Source organism: Schistocerca piceifrons, chromosome X, assembly GCF_021461385.2.
Source record: "Schistocerca piceifrons isolate TAMUIC-IGC-003096 chromosome X, iqSchPice1.1, whole genome shotgun sequence".
Taxonomy (NCBI): domain Eukaryota; kingdom Metazoa; phylum Arthropoda; class Insecta; order Orthoptera; family Acrididae; genus Schistocerca; species Schistocerca piceifrons.
Window position 1 is genome coordinate 340,345,259 of NC_060149.1, and position 16,517 is coordinate 340,361,775.

The following is a 16,517-nucleotide window of genomic DNA, read 5'->3' on the forward strand; positions in this document are numbered from 1 at the left end:
CGGTTAGCTAACCGGGAGATCCAGAGCATGCACCAATGTTCATAATCTTTTTCGTCGTTCGGAGATAATGTGATGGATAAAGGGAGGTTCTCCTTCGATCCTGTCGTGGCATCTCGTTTGCACCATGCACTTTCAAAAAATGGTTCAAATGGCTCTGAGCACTATGGGACTTAACATCTATGGTCATCAGTCCCCTAGAACTTAGAACTACTTAAACCTAACTAACCTAAGGACATCACACAACACCCAGCCATCACGAGGCAGAGAAAATCCCTGACCCCGCCGGGAATCGAACCCGGGAACCCGGGCGTGGGAAGCGAGAACGCCGTCCCCTAGAACTTAGAACTACCTAAACCTAACTAACCTAAGGACATCACACACATCCATGTCCGAGGCAGGATTCGAACCTGCGACCGTAGCGGTCGCGCTGCACTTTCAAGCCTATGGACGATAAGAAAGAGAATCCTCACTATCGACGATGCAACTCCTGTTGGCGATCTGGGGATGGTAGTAGCGCCGTTAAGTTCTTGAAGATGCACAAAATAGAAACCCGTTATTTATCGGTGACAAGGCGACCTTTTCCTATTGTAATCAATCAGCACACATCGCGAAGCTGCTATGACGCATTCGAGCCACCATCGAAGTGTTGACGGGTACCTCAGAATCGATGTTCGATGTCCGCATGAGGCCCATATACTCGCTATTAGTTGCTTAAATTCCTGATCTTGTAAGAGTGCTACATTCAATTTCCACAATCCCCTACTTCTCCACACCGTCTGCCTCCAGAGGTTGACTGTGCAGATGTATGAACTGTGGTCAGAGAAAGCTGTGGGCCAGTGCTCCTCTTCCAGAACTGCCGTCACTAGATCAGAGGAAACGTAGATGCAGCAGTCTGGTGACGGAATGGCTGGTAATATAAGTAAAGCCAGAACGATCTCCATGTAACACCTCCTAAGTATCAGGAAGACGTTTGTGCTATACTAAGAGAGACAGTTCGGAGTGCGGAGTGTAGTTTGGTTGTTGGTCCTCCTGAGATAGCATACTATTAAATTCTCCACCAACAATGAGGTGGTTACAGAGTCCAAAGAAGAGAGGCATAATTTATTCCACATAAAACCGTGACCAGACTCACCTTTAATCTGTTGAAGAAAGGACATAGACATAAATAACTTGAATCCCCTGCATACCGAATGGCAGGCTCCGTGCTGGCGACAAGTGCATCACATTGGTTACCTCTATTCCATCTTGCACAAGGACAGCCATTCCCCTGACTCTCATAGCACTAGGGATAACGTAAGCAGTAAACCCATAGAAGTCTGTTACGGTCTCCAGTCGAACATCCAGCATTAGTCCAACATCCACATGCACCCCCCTTGAGCATATCGTACAGAAGTTGAAGTTTGATACGTGTGCCGATCATGTTGAGATTGAGGCAGGAAATCTTGTAGACTTGTAGCTGGTCTACATGTAGTGACACATTCATAATAACATGGGTAATCGTAGCAGCAGATCAACCACGTCCAGACCCCCCTTCGTCGTACAAAACATTAGTGCTGCCGAGACAACAGTCACCTGTGCATCCTCAGCCAAAGATTCTGGGACAGTATCAGCCGACATTCCATCGGGTGAGTGGCAAGGTCTTCAAACTTTTTTTCCAATGGGACATGGTGGATGTGGGGATACTTTGCAAGATCCTTGTCATCATTCATTGTGTTGGTTGGCAATTAATAGCTGCACATCTATGAGCAAAATGTTGGCCGGTCCAATTGAAGAACACGGTCAAAACCCAATGTGGAGGCGTCCAGTGAAAGCTCATTGTGGTAGTGAAAGACTGCATCAGCTCATCACTGTGTCATCGGTGCACTGGCTGAGGTCATCCTTCGCTTCTTATTCCTCTGTGAGGACCAATGTTTCTGAGTGTATATCTCTGTCAGACGACGTGAGTGAAACCCGACGTCCAGGCACAAAGTCGGCCGTGGGCACAACCACTGCAACTTTCATCCCACTACGGGGATTCTCTTCATCTCCTTGTAGTGCCGGCGGAGTGGGAGGGGGTGTCCATGCTAGGAATCAGTCGTCCTACTGCGTCCTGTTTAGGCATTGCCGTTTGCGAAAGATCCTGTGGGTGGTCAGGCTCATACATCTGACTGGGATCCGTCTGGAGTGCCGCTACATATGTGAGACGTAAAGATGATGGGGTGGTGGAGGGGATCAGATGAAACACGCATCACGGTGAGGATGTAAACAGCTTCATCCGCATCGCTTTGCTGTCAAAGTAGAGTGATAATTCTGCTAAAGAGACAGTCCTTTAAGTAAAGTAAACAACAAAATCTTGTATGGTATGATACGTTAATATTCGTTGCAAAAGTGGTATCTATGTAGTAATTTATGATTCTCTTGTTCACAAATATCTAATGTAGAGTGATTATTTGTGCTGCACATTCCCAGACAAGTAGGCGAACGTCTAATTGTACAGGGGCCTCGTGAATAGGGTTCTTGATATAGTTACTCAAGAAAACTTTAAGAATGTCACATCCACGAAGACTGAAGACCAAGGATATGTTCCACTTTAATCTACCAAGGACAGGCACAGACTATGAAAGGTAGGGCTCAGATCAGTTGAGTAGGCAGCGGAAGCGGATCAGGTATGGCAAAAGAATTTAAATTTTTTGAACGATTTAATGACTGGATTCTTCTTCCCCCGTTTCCCGCATCATCTCATTCAGCTGCAGAAAAGAGTAATTTTCGATCCAGTCTTCAGATGAGTGACGCCACTAATACTAACACGTAACAAATTTTTAAGTATAGTCTTAAAAACCGCCATGATGGATTCACCTGTTTACAGATATCTTCTAGAAATGTAATGAGTCGATAATAGACATTTTTACTTGCCCTGAAGAAGCTGCACTATTCCCTAACAGTAGTGTTCATATTGAAAACGACACCTCTTGCGTTCCTTAACCTTAACGATCCCTTCCGGTTACCTCTGCATATTCTGCTGTAAGAGATGATGATTGCGTCTGATTTGCGAACATTATCCGTGCTGGCTCAGGTCGATTTTCAGCAAGCGATAGCCCTCCTTAGGTGGAACCAGTTCTCAGGTCCAGTTCTACTGGCAGCCACCTTATCTTGGTAAGGAACGCAATCTGATGCGAATGAACTCACAGGCAGGAATGCGGCGATCAGCATCGAAACTACGAGGATAATCTTGCTATGTTAGTCCAAACTGCTACAGATGTCTTAAGGAAATAAGCGAAACATGTCTGGAGCGCAAGTAAAATATATATTTTTTGTGTGGGTCACACGACTGTCAGATGTGTAACAGTCCTGCTGGCCATTAAAATAAAAACACCGGGAAACATGGGCAACAATTAATTGTACTTATTGTGCGTATACACTATACAGTACAGTAGTAGCAATACATCAATAAATTTGTACGTGATTTGGGGATGAACAGGGTGCACAGAGCTGCCGCCCCTAGCAGCAACATTAGCTGTATACCAACAAGGCACTGAGTCGAAGAGAGCTTAGATGACAGATATGGCTGCACCATTTCGTGCTGCATCAAGTCTATGCCAGAATTCTTCAATCGTGATGGCTGTCGAGAGGAGATGTGCCAGCCTCTGATCAACCCTGGGGAACGTGCTGGTCAAGGCAATAGTCTGACATCCTCTGTATCAAGGTCTAAAGACAACGTTAGAGGGATCTCAATGACAGAGCACAGCCACCGGCCCCAGCAAGTCAGGAATATAAAGCTTGCTGTCCAAATTGTCGGCCATGTAACGCAGAGGTGATCGTTTTATGTACTCAGCGGCATCATGCATCACACCAGGTTTTGGGCCCGTAAGAGCAAGAAAAAGGCAATTTGGGAACATTCGTTCTCCTCGAAGCCTCAGCTCATGAGTACATCCATCTCGATGCTGTGCGCAGAATGGGAACTCCCTTGCAGAGATGATGTAATGTCAACCCTGTGTCCAGTGTTGTTGGATGCACCAGTATCGGCGCGCCTCTGTCTGCTGCCACGTCAGGGGAAGCCACAACAAAGGTTGCAATGCTGATGGTCCGTGGGGTTCCAGGCGTCGTCGCACTATCAGCGTGGATCCTTGTCTTGCTGCAAAAAAGGCCCATTCCCTGGCGCTAGTACGTGACATATCGGTATGATACCGCATGGCCGAGCATACAACATGTCTTACCTCTCGGGCGCTAGTCGCATGGGGCCGCTGAGCTCCTGTAAGGCTTTCAGTACAGGTCTCCTGAAACTATCGGTTCCATATCTGCATGGCAGTCGAGTTGTTCCAACCAACATGTGTGGCAATATCACATAACGATAAACTGCAGTCTCGATACGCCACGATCTTGCTGCAGTTGTATTTTGGCACCTGCTGGTAGACGTTTCTCCTTCTTGGACGAGGAATAATACAATCTTCCCATTTCTGAACGAGACGTGTGCTGCAGAATCATTCCTGATTTGAGAAGACGCTACACCTACCTACAACTTGCAGTTGCGCCCATGTGTCCACACGTTACCTGTTGCTCAGGGGAAATAAAAATTAATGCCTTGCTCTTATCACATATATTTGGAGGTACTAACAAACCTAAAACCATGCCGCTCCTTATAGCTGTAACTGGCAGTCTGCAAATGAAGTAAATCATGCAAGGAAGCATGCAGTATATGCCAGTTTGACGTTTGTTGCATGCTGTCTTCATCATGTTGCAATTTTAATGGTCAGGAGTGTATACAGGGTGTAATGGGTATAATTTCAGTTATTTTTATATGTGGTACTTTAATATGTACACACATATAGCTGGTTGTTTTTTCTCTGCATCGAACAGTCTTACCATAAACACGTCAAAAACTTTACAACCTCATGTTTTCCGCACGGTCATGACGGCACCACTAAGTGGACTGTACCTGTCCGTATAGACTAAACTTGTGTCATATGGCCTCAGTCTGCAATAATATACGACGATGTTCGGAATCTATCTCATCCCACGGTCCCATAGACGGCGTAATTTCCTCTCCTTGTCGGTCAAATTTCAGCGCTGAAAATTACTTTCATCACCAGACGACTGCCTCACGGCCGAGCATATCTCCAATGGCGTAATTATTGACAATGATGCGTGTAATATGTAACTACATTTAGAGGAAGATTCTTAACGCACGTCCGATAATTATGGTGGTTGCAGTACCGTTCGGTTATATTTAGAGTGCAACTGATTACGGAGGTCCAGTGGGCTGTAATTATCGTATGGCAGCGAAACTTGGTAGATATGCTAATGCGTTAATCTCAAACCGAATTACGCCGGATAACACAGTTCCAATTTTGGCCATCAGGTGCGTATCTGGTGTTATACGGCGTCTAGTCGTCTTTTCCGGTGCTCATATTGAACAAATTGTGTAAAGGGGCGTTAATAATAAAATGAAAATTATGCCTTTCTCAATTGTTTGGCCTTTTCTGCCCACATCCCGTTCCTAATCGATTACATATGGAAACGTTTCTATACGTGTTTCTTGCATTCAAAACGCCGGATTAGCACCTGGTGGCGAAGTTGCAACTAATTTTTGTCCAGCGTAAATCGGTTTCGCATTAACACATTAGAATATCTTACCAAGTTTCGCTGCCAGACGATAATTACAGCCCTCAGTGGACCTCTGTGATTAGCAACACTTTAGTTATAACTACCAGGTACATGTTTCAGACTGAGCAGACGGATGTTAGTACGTGTGCTTACGCTACCTGAGTCCCTCTTTGCCCTTCTAGTTGACGAGAACTTTGTGCAGCCCTGCACATTATTTAGCTGGGTCACGGGGCGGGCAGCGCTTCCGCCGCGGCAGGAACAAAGCAATCACAAATCATGTCGGCGCTATTAACTGTAGGAAGCCAAGCCGCCTCAATTGAAAAAGACCGACCGGCCACGCAAATGGAACGAGAATGTCCGAAGCGAAGGTCGGAGGGCCGCATATATCTTATGGACAAGATGAAGCACATCACCTGACCACCACTGCCAAATTTGGCCTTAGCTCTACTGCCGCTTTTCGTTAGGCTTCCGAAGGAGCTTCGTTTGTGAATTCTTAACATGGCTCCCTTGAAAATCAATACCGTTCTGGATGCTAATGTTCAAGGGGCACCCGTTCACTTTACAGAGCTATGTAAAATCATTGCCGAAAAGACGTCAAAAATCAAACTGTACTAAATAATTCGATACCAGTTGCTTTACTTCTCAATAAAAAAGTTTACAGAATACCGATGAACTCGGTAACTCAGTGTTTCGTAGACAACCATTTGTGATAGGTTTGTCATACAGTGCAGTGTAGTTAGCTGAGTTAACGATTTTTTTCTTTGGTAAAAACTAACGGACAGATATCGCAATACAAAAAAATCGTACACTGAAATCTTTCAGGGTTGGTACCAACACTGGTATCTTTAAATGTATATACATTTGGATTCTGAAAACTACGAATATGCTGTCGACGACAGACAGACAATAAACAAACTCCTACAGAAACAGCTTCATTTATTTAGAACTGGCAAATACGCAACAAGAGTCACATAAGTACCACCAAGACTGAAGCCACCTAGTTAAGAAATGCTAATTTATAATAAGGGAAAGATAAAAGTTGACAGAAACAATGCTCCATTGTTAGCTGGAACAAAAATACCTGTTCAGCAAAGTACTGAATCCAATTACTTGTCAGTGCGGAACTCAATCATGAAACGAAAATTATTTCATGTGAAGCAGCTTTTATGGGTGTACGACTTGAGCACAGCATTTGACACTCGATAATAGCAGAAGAAGCTCTAAAAAGTGCACAATCTACAGTAAAAATACAGAAAGAGCTAGAAATCTATCACTTACTCCTTGGTAAAAATATGTTTGTTAAGGATCTGACGGATGGCAATCTGATAAACTTGAAATTGAGGTATATACTTTCAGATAGGGTTCAACGACTCCATGTGTGCTTCCTTTTTCTGTCAGCAAAAAATCGTTTAGAAAGCAATCTCGTACAACTACCATCAGATGAAAAGTCAAGAAATGTACGAACGTTTCTGTCATCACATAGAACAAATCGTAGAACAAAAGCGAATAAAGAACAGCCGCTGGCTAGCAGGATATGTTTTAATGTGACAAAAGCAATAACATGAAATTGCTAAGTGGTGCGAAATGAGGCACGAACTACTGATCCACAACTCCACATCTTAGTCTTACATGCAAAAGAATGACAATTCCGTTCAGAATCATGTCTTTGTACAGTTAGATGTGCCACCTAAAATTATGTGCAGAGAGTCTTAAGGCGAGTGTTTCTAGAAATTCTGCAAGTATCTACGAATGCCTTGGACGATGTAATTCTTAAAAATTTGACGAATACAAGCGAGTCTAATTGTGTGTGTGTTTGTGTGTGTGTGTGTGTGTGTGTGTGTGTGTGTGTGTGTGTGTGAGTGAGTGAGTGTGTGTGTTAGCACCTTGTAAGACGTGTATGTTTCTATTGTCAAACCACAATTTATGAAAGATGTTTTATTAATAGGATTAAGTAGGAATAATTAATATTTGTCATTTTGGAAATAATTGTGGTAGTAGGGAATGTCTGCACCAAAGTGTTGTTGGCGGGAGAGACCGCACATTGATATAATTTTAAAAAGAGCGGGAGAGACCGCGTATGGATACATTTTAAGAAAAGAGCGTGAAAGACCGCGAATTGATACATTTTGTAATGGTAGCAGGGATTGTCTGCACCAGAAAGCATTGTTGGCGGGAGAGACCGCACTTTTGCGTTCGTAGGAAGTCAGTAGTAAGCGAGATGTGAAGCGAGTCGGTAGCAGGTCTGAAGTGAGAAGTTGAGACGAGCGGTGTGCCTGCCAGCCACCAGCTATGATTTACAAGAGATTATAAACGGATGTACAGAGACATATCATAAGAGGAACTAATATTATTGAATTATGTTTTTTTGAGAAACTCAAGACTACTGAAGGTGTGTTTGCACAATGCTAGTTGTAAGATTATTGCAAAAAGTAAGTCCCATTTGAACGTTTGTGAAATCATTTCATTACCAACAGTAAATACTTGAAGAATCGTTTTCAGAATATAATTAATTTTTGCCAGCAATATTGCATTACTGATTATAATCCATCCCAAAAACCATCAACGTAAAACTTTGTAAAATTTTATTGTTGTCAAGAAAAAGTTTAACTATGAATTACGTAAGTTCAGTCAATTTAATTAAAGAATGTCAGCTTTGCTATTAAAGAATAACATCAGCTTTTGTAATAAATACAGCCACTTATTATGAAAGCCCGCCAGCAGCTAATAGAGTATAGTAAGACAGAGTAAGTATATTCATGTCGCAGTTCGATGTAGCAGTCAGATGGCGATCCAGTAACAGTAAAAGAGGTAAGGAACAGTTTTGAGTTATTGCAGGTAACGACTGAGGGCCACGACGACGACACATTCTATGTTTCGTCGAAATAATCAGCAAATCACTTTTAATAAGCAGCATTTAAATTTGTAAGCGAAGATTGCACTTATTATTGTTAAGAAAGAGAATTAATTTCAAAGGGAAGATTTCATTTGTTATTATTAAGCAAGAGATAGAAATCCTAAGGGAAGGTTTCATATGTTATTGTAGAAGGGAAGGTTGCGTAACAAAAGAGATATAGAGGAGACGGGAAGGTTTCAACCTGTACATTGTTTTGTTAGTCTTCTTACTTGAATTACGTTATATACAGGGACTTTAGAAAGTTAAACATGTCATTCCACGCCAAGACCATTGTGCAGTGGGAGTGGCGCATTATCAGAAGAGACTACATGTTCGGGATTTCCTGAAGAGACAGTTCCGTTACGGTACGGATAACAGCTGCATCACAGGGTGCAAGTGAAATATCACGTCGACTGGAAACGTACTGCCAAGTTGAAATGCGCGGAACAGTGTGATTCTTGTGGGCGAAATGTAGTGGGCGAGAGTCATCGAAAGTTAAGTTTTCCTGCACGACACTGCAACACCACACACGGCGCATACAACACAAGCTTTGCTTCAACGTTTTTGATATCCCGTCCAGATCTTGCACCATCTCATTTCCATCTTACCGGCATGCTGTAAGAACATTTGGAAGGAACGAGCGGTTCTAGAATGGCTCCGTGACGAAGGAGTAGATTTAGATCGTCGAGGAACTGAATGTTTGGTTGAACAATCCGACCCTTGTTTACAGAGACTCGGTGACTATGTTGAAAAATGGTGTCATGTATCTGTGTCCCTTTGAGGTGTAGTGCAGCATTTAACAAAAGTTACTTGGCCTGCCGTAATAACGTGTAACTTACTTTTTTAAGCATAGTCGTATATTGCAACGAGTAATGAAGTACTTATCATTTTCCGTCTGTCTTTATGTCATGGTATTCCCAGAATTGTACATTGACTAGTGGCAGCTTCATTATATGGGGGATTTCGTGAAATTAGGATTCATTTGTGGTTCAGGAAGTTTCAGTAATTACCTTCCGTAGCACACGTTTGCAGAGGTCTGGAAGACAGGATTACAGCTCACGTAGTCACACAATAAATCATTCTTATCGTGTTCCATCGTTGGTGTATGTGCGTATTTTGAAAACAAAAAAATGGTTCAAATGGCTCTGAGCACTATGGGACTCAACATCTTAGGTCATAAGTCCCCTAGAACTTAGAACTACTTAAACCTAACTAACCTAAGGACATCACACACACTCATGCCCGAGGCAGGATTCGAACCTGCGACCGTAGCAGTCCCGCGGTTCCGGACTGCAGCGCCAGAACCGCACGGCCACCGCGGCCGGCGCGTATTTTGAGTTTAAGGGGCAGGTAAACTACCTTCTGCCTGTTCGTCCAAATACAAAATGCAGTGAGCTAAAATGTGGAGATCTGAAAATTGTACACCACAAACACTGCTCATTTAAAGGTCCTCTCATCGGAGGAGGAAGTGGTAGGCCATCGGAATTTGCGCTACCCGTAGGCGAGTAAGAAGGAACTCATCTCACCTAAGTGACCAGAAGAAGCTAAGCCATCACCAAGTAGTTACATTCATAAACTGTTGGTTATAGTCCATTACTTTCGACCACTTTACTCCCGCCTATGTATGACTTCGTACTTTAATTGGGAGGTGGTAGTGTTTAGGACTATACTACAGTAAGTCACGAGAATACCAGTATATTTTTCTTTAGGTGTTGCAAATATTAATTCGCTTCCCTAAACTCCAGTGTTTGCTGATGACAGCTCTTTCTGCACCTTCTGTAGACTCAAAATCTGGATAATTTGGACTTCTGTTATCTATGGAGTGTAGACTACAGGACGTCAAAAGAGGTGGAAACAGATGAATTCAACAGCATGAATACGTCTCATATGACCCATTACCAAAAAGATCGCGTATAATTCTGCACAAAGCGTAATAAATCTATTTGGTAAATAACTGTTAATAAACGATCACGGAACACTAGAGAGCAGGGGCGGCCAAGATTTCGGTTCAAGGACTGCGCCCGGGCACGAGTGCCAAAGCGCTTAGCCTTACTTCACATTTCCCCCACGCCATGTTGTAAAGTGCAAAGAGGAGGAAGAAAGGAAAACTGCGAACGCCCCGCATTTAAATAGCATTACAGTCGCATTGTATACTACTTGGTTATACATTTCACATTTCTCAACAACATAGTCACAAACAAAACAAATTTCCAGTATTATATAATTATTTTTGGCGCGCTGAGAACATAATAAAATTTTTTCTTGTACAAACTGTCGGCATTCGGATAGACGCAGACAACTTCACAGAGTTTCTCACTGAAGTTGCCACGTAATCGTGACATATTTAGATTCATAATCGAGAACAGGTCTTTCACACAAATAAGTCGATCAAACTATTGTAACACTTTTCCGACCTCATTATGGATACTTGGAAACTCTACCTAAGGGAAGCAATGTGGACACGGGCATTTTTAACGTAAAAAAGATTTCTCATTAAAACTGGAATTATCTTGCAGGTCAATCAGTTACATCTGCACATGCACAGTGGCGCTTTCAGCTGAAACGGCAAACGGTCTCGAAAGCAGCTCGGAAACAGATATGAGACTGACAGTGTCCTCAAAATCTTTATAAAACTATCCTCGTCATTCTTTCAAGGCCACAATGAATTCTTCAAAACCCGTGTTTTCTTTAGCAACATTGAGCTTATGAAGGTGGACTGTCTTTGTCAGAATGTATCCCTTCCACAACGCGATTTTCTTTTTAAATGCAACCCCATCAAATCAGAAAGAAGTTACCTTACGATGTCTTACTAAGGGCAGCATGCAGTCAAGTCCACTTAAAGTGAGAAGTCTACACTTCATTCTGTATGTTCTGATTTTCGTTTCGCACTCCTTTGTCCTTCATAAACCCAATAACAGCGAGTTTTAAATCGGGAAATCATTCCATGCATACCTCTTAACTTAATCAAAATACTTTACAGTAATATAGGAAGTCGCCATAGTCTTCGTTCAGTTCCACTGAAAGCTGTTGCAACTGACAATGGAACAATGCGTGCGACTTCAGAAATTTTACTGTTCGTACCACCTATTTACTGACGTGCTCCAGGGCGGCAAATTTATGTCAAAGAGCTTTTTTAACATGCACAGCAGTGAATGCCGCCTGTCGCTCGTTGTAATTCTTTGCTCTTTCATTGTCAACTAAATCTTTAAATAGTTCCTGCATGGTACTATAATGTCGTTACATAGCAAATATGTAGTACCTATCGCTTATGTGAACTGACAATTCTCATCCCTCTCTTCCCATTCATTTTAAAGGATTGTTAAGACATATCGCTAGACTGCCTGTTTTTGTGCAAACAGCCACTGCACCTGCGAACATTCCTCAGACCACGAACAAATAGCTAAGGTTAAACAGCGCTGACAGTACGATGCTACCGAACTCAAAGAGCTACACCGGCCGAAAAATGCCGCACCGCAGTGCTAAATGAAACGTCGCGTTGTTCCGTGTACTTACAAGGACCGAAGAAAGTGAAGTGACAGGCCCGCACCCTTTGCACGGGTGAAATTTGGCACGCCCTGGCCGCCCTTACCACAGAGCACCCAAGTGGATTCCCTTATTTGGATCCATCTGTAAATACTGCCGTATAAAAATGCAGCTGTTTTTAAAAAATACGAAAAACAAATAAAAATTATATCAAGGTGTGCAGTCCCTTCTGCACCTCACTAAATCTAAAATAATCTAGGACTACTTCAGTAACCAAGGCGGAAATCGACTCGATCGCTGGGGTAATATGTGTATTTGTCCCATACCTAAGTGCCACTAGATCGTGCTTTGTGCTGTTCGCAAATGGGTTCATTGCCCACGTACAAAAATCTATTCCATACCAGGATTAACAACGGCTTGGTATGACAGGGTTTCTCTGAAAGGGAAGAAGTTATACGCCTGACGCGTCACGAAAATCTGCTAAAGGATGGCAAATGATGGGTCCACAGTAAAGAGGCACGGTATGGTGCTACTGTAAACACCCGTGGCCAGCCTAATCCGGAGGGGGACGATAGCGATGATGAGCCTGAGAACTGTAGGTCTCGTTGATCATTACACAGTGAACCCATAATGTAGCCGGAATCTCACAAGAGTTTTATAAAACTTGGGGAGCAGTCTCTCTCTTCAATATCTGTGTTCAAGATATTAAATTATTTCAAGGATTTTGCCTTTAGATCCCTTAGACGTGGTCCATCATAGAACTGGGATAAGAAGAACCCGTATGTATGGTGAAATGTATTGGAGCCTCAACCACGCACTTCGCAGTGACCAGCAAATTATACATGCAGATGTTTCTGTAGAGACGTAGTTACCTCTCTCATATAAATTTAACAGTTTCCTATATATGAACCATCAGTGCGGGGGTAATTCATCAAAAAACTGGCGACGATTGATTTTTATTTTTTTAATTTTTTATTTATTTTTTACATTTCTAACAAAACGATGCTGCTGACGAAGCTACTTATTGCGTTTTCCAATGATAATACAGATTTCTGCTGACACCAACGACATAAAGCAGTGTGTACATGAACACCGAATGTGTGCATAACGCAATCAGCGCCTTCTCAAAGTTTCTAAAGCTCACTTACCTTGTTAGTTGATCTCCATACATGCATTACGTCCGTAGAGATGGAGACCTGCAAAAGACATCAAATAGCAATGAGGAAATTTTCTCTATGCAGTTACTATTAAGACATTTACGACATTTATATTTTAGGTCCTTCCTCTCGAAAATGTAAAATTAAGAAAGTTATGAGGCGAAGCGCCCTGGGTAAGCCTCGGTAAAAGAAGACTAAGAAGAAGATAATTTAGTTTCTATTTTGAATATTACGGAAAATAAAAGAATGCAAAAAGCAAGAAAAAGCGAACAAAGTGAAATTAGTCTCTGTCGGTCCATTACGGCCAGAGGACGTCGGCTGGTACGTACTTCTCAATTCAATAAACTTTACCAACAGCCGTATACTTTAGGTTAGTTTATTTTATTTCTAACGCAACTAGTCTCGGCAATTCAGTTTGCAATCTTCAGGCCCCATATGCACCTTTTCGTATGAATCAGTTGTACAACGATTGGGATTCACGGTATCCAGTTTTATGGCGCTATGTGATAAGCTCGTTGATTCGAAAAAAGCGTATGGGGCCTGAAGATGGCAAAATGATTTGCCGAAACTGGTTGCGTTCGAAATAAAATAAAATAACCTAAAGTATATGGCTATTGGTAAAGTTTATTGAACTGAAAAGTGAAATTATGTTCTGTTGAAAGAAAATTCGAAAAAATAATCAAGCAATACGAAATCCGTTATTATTAACGCAACTCAGCATTACATATTTATGTTAATTCAGTTTCCTTATTTGTTTGAGGGGGTTGTACAAGTTTGTTTTCGAGAGGGAAGTAAAACATGCATAAAATGACAAAAAGAATTGTGATATTTCTCGTATTATCAGTTTTACAACATATGCTGAACCTTTAATAATGGATGGGTGCATCGGTAGAATATCTACGGGTAAAGTACCGATTTGGCAACCAGCTATGATATATGTAACATCGAGCTCGAGATATTTCTTGACGATGTGTAGTTCCCATTGAAAGAAAGACCAACAAATCAGAAAGTTGGGAACTGCAAACTCCACCCCTGTCCCGTCTCAGTCTTTATCATTAATTCTCCTGAAAGTACATGTTGACTACAACCCGGAAATTTTGAATTTATAAATAGATTGTTAGCATCAACGAATCAATGGAACAAATGTTTACTTATACTACAGGTTGAACTCCCAACTCCAGCGACAAAATTTCGGAGGTCGTTCAAAGATATTTTCTGAACTACGATTTAAGAGCAACAAATATAAAGCGATTCGCAAACGCAGACATTTACATACTTACATGTCCCATGCGACAAGAATGGGACAGGTAGTATGCATCTGTACTCTGCAAACCACTGTGAAGGGCATCGCAGTGGGTACGTCCCACTGCACCAGTTCAAAAATGTCTCTGAGCACTATGGGCTTAACTTCTGAGATCATCAGTCCCCTAGAACTTAGAACTACTTAAACCTAACTAACCTAAGGACATCACACACATCCATGCCCGAGGCAAGATTCGAACCTGCGACCGTAGCGGTCGCGCGGTTCCAGACCGTAGCGCCTAGAACATACTGCACCAGTTATTAGGGCACTTTTCTATACCATTCGCGCATGAAGGTCGAGAAGAATGACTGATTAAATGCTTCCGCTCACGCTGTATTTAATCTAATCTTGTCCTCCCGGTCCGTAGAAGAGAGATACGTAGGGAATTGCAGCATGTTCTTATAGTCGTCATTTAAAGCTGGTTCTTGAAGCTTTGTAAGGAATCTTTCTCAGAACAGATTACGTCTATCTTCAAGAATCTGCCTGTTCAGCTTCTTCAGCATCTGTGTGACACTCTCCCACGTGTCAAACGATCCTGTGACCTATCGTACTGCCGTTCTCTGTATACGTTCAATATCCCCTGTTAGTCCTATTTGGTACGGGTCCTACACACTTGAGCAATATTCCACAATATATCGCACGAGTGATCCTCTGTAGATTGATTTCATATCCCTAGTATTCTCCCAAAGAACCTACGTCTGTCACCTGCTTTACCTTCGACTGGGTCCATGTGATTGTTCCACTTCATATCCCTAGAAAGTGTTACACCCTGTTACTTGTATGTCTTGTCCGACTACAGTTTTGACTCTTTCACAATGTAATCGTAAGGTACTACGTTTTCTCGCGTTGTAAAGGGCACAATTTTACATTTATGAACATTTTAAATACGTTTTTTGCTCCAATTTGAAACCTTATCAGTATTTGTGCAGCTTCTTTCAGACACTACTTCATTACAGATTACTGCATCATCAACGAAAAGCCTTAGGTTACTATTTATATTGTGCGTAAGGTCATTAATATAAGCTTCTGAAATTTGTTGATGATTCTCCACCCAAGACAACTTGTTTCGACCAGTCTATTAATAAATCGTCAATCCAGTCACAAATTTCGCTTGATATCCCGTACAATCGTACTTCTGATAATAAGCGTAAATGTGGTACTCACTAAAATGCTTTTCGGAAATCGAAAAATACTGCATCTACTCGATTGCCTTGTTCCTCGTGTGAGAAAAGTGCGAATTGGCTTTCACGTGATCGATGTTTTTGGAATTCTTGCTGGTTGGCATGCAAGTGGCCAATCTGTCCAAGATACCTCGTCACATTTGAGCTCTGAATATGTTCTGGAATTCTACAACTGGCGTTATGGTATGGGGAGCTATAGGGTACGAATTCAGGTTACAACTGATAGTGATTGATGGAACTTTGACGGCAAGAAGGTGCGTCACGGACATCTTGTGTGTTACCTCTCATGCGACAGCATCGTCGTGCTGTTTCTGAATAGGACAATACTCGTCCAATAATGGCACGTGTCTCTGTTAACTGTCTGCGTGATATTGAGGTATTACCATGGTCAGCAAGCTCACAGATCCAGGCAGTGCACGTAAAATAACACAACCATAGTAATTTGTTTACATCACTGGTTAGTTCAGTGCTTTTGCTCTGTAATTGCCTTGTACAGTGGATCTTATATGTGTAAGCTGTTTGATTTGATGGATGTACTGCATGGTCGATTGATTTACACAGCCACATAGACGTCTCAGAATGGGATAGTTACATAGCCACATATTTTTGCAGTCAATGCTAAGTGACGCCTAAGGTGGTGTAAAGACCCACGCCACTTGACAGTGGAAGGCTGGAAACGAGTGATTTTAATTGTTTTTTCCTTTATTGTTATTTCATTTTTCAATGACGCGGGCCGGCAGTGGCCTACATACGCCACTCTTCGGCCAAGAGACACAACATATAAACATAGAGGACAGAGGAACTTATAAAAAGCATGATAAAACATGATGAACATATTCACAATATATCAGTAGTCGTTCGGCGGAAGGCACTGTACATAGAGGGCGTCACCACGTGAACAGACGAAGACATCCAGTTGG

The 16,517-nt window shown here is 42.2% G+C and overlaps 1 protein-coding gene across 8 annotated transcripts in view; it reads right to left on the reverse strand.

Annotated features, from left to right (window-relative positions):
- The window catches only part of LOC124721404 (protein O-linked-mannose beta-1,2-N-acetylglucosaminyltransferase 1-like), a 2,183,308-nt gene that overhangs the window by 484,050 nt on the left and 1,682,741 nt on the right, over nucleotides 1-16,517 (reverse strand). For all 8 annotated transcript variants that reach the window (XM_047246347.1, XM_047246348.1, XM_047246345.1 and 5 more), the window contains one exon: nucleotides 13,105-13,152. The gene's annotated coding sequence lies outside the window, so the exon portion shown is untranslated. The remainder of the gene's footprint in view (nucleotides 1-13,104; nucleotides 13,153-16,517) is intronic.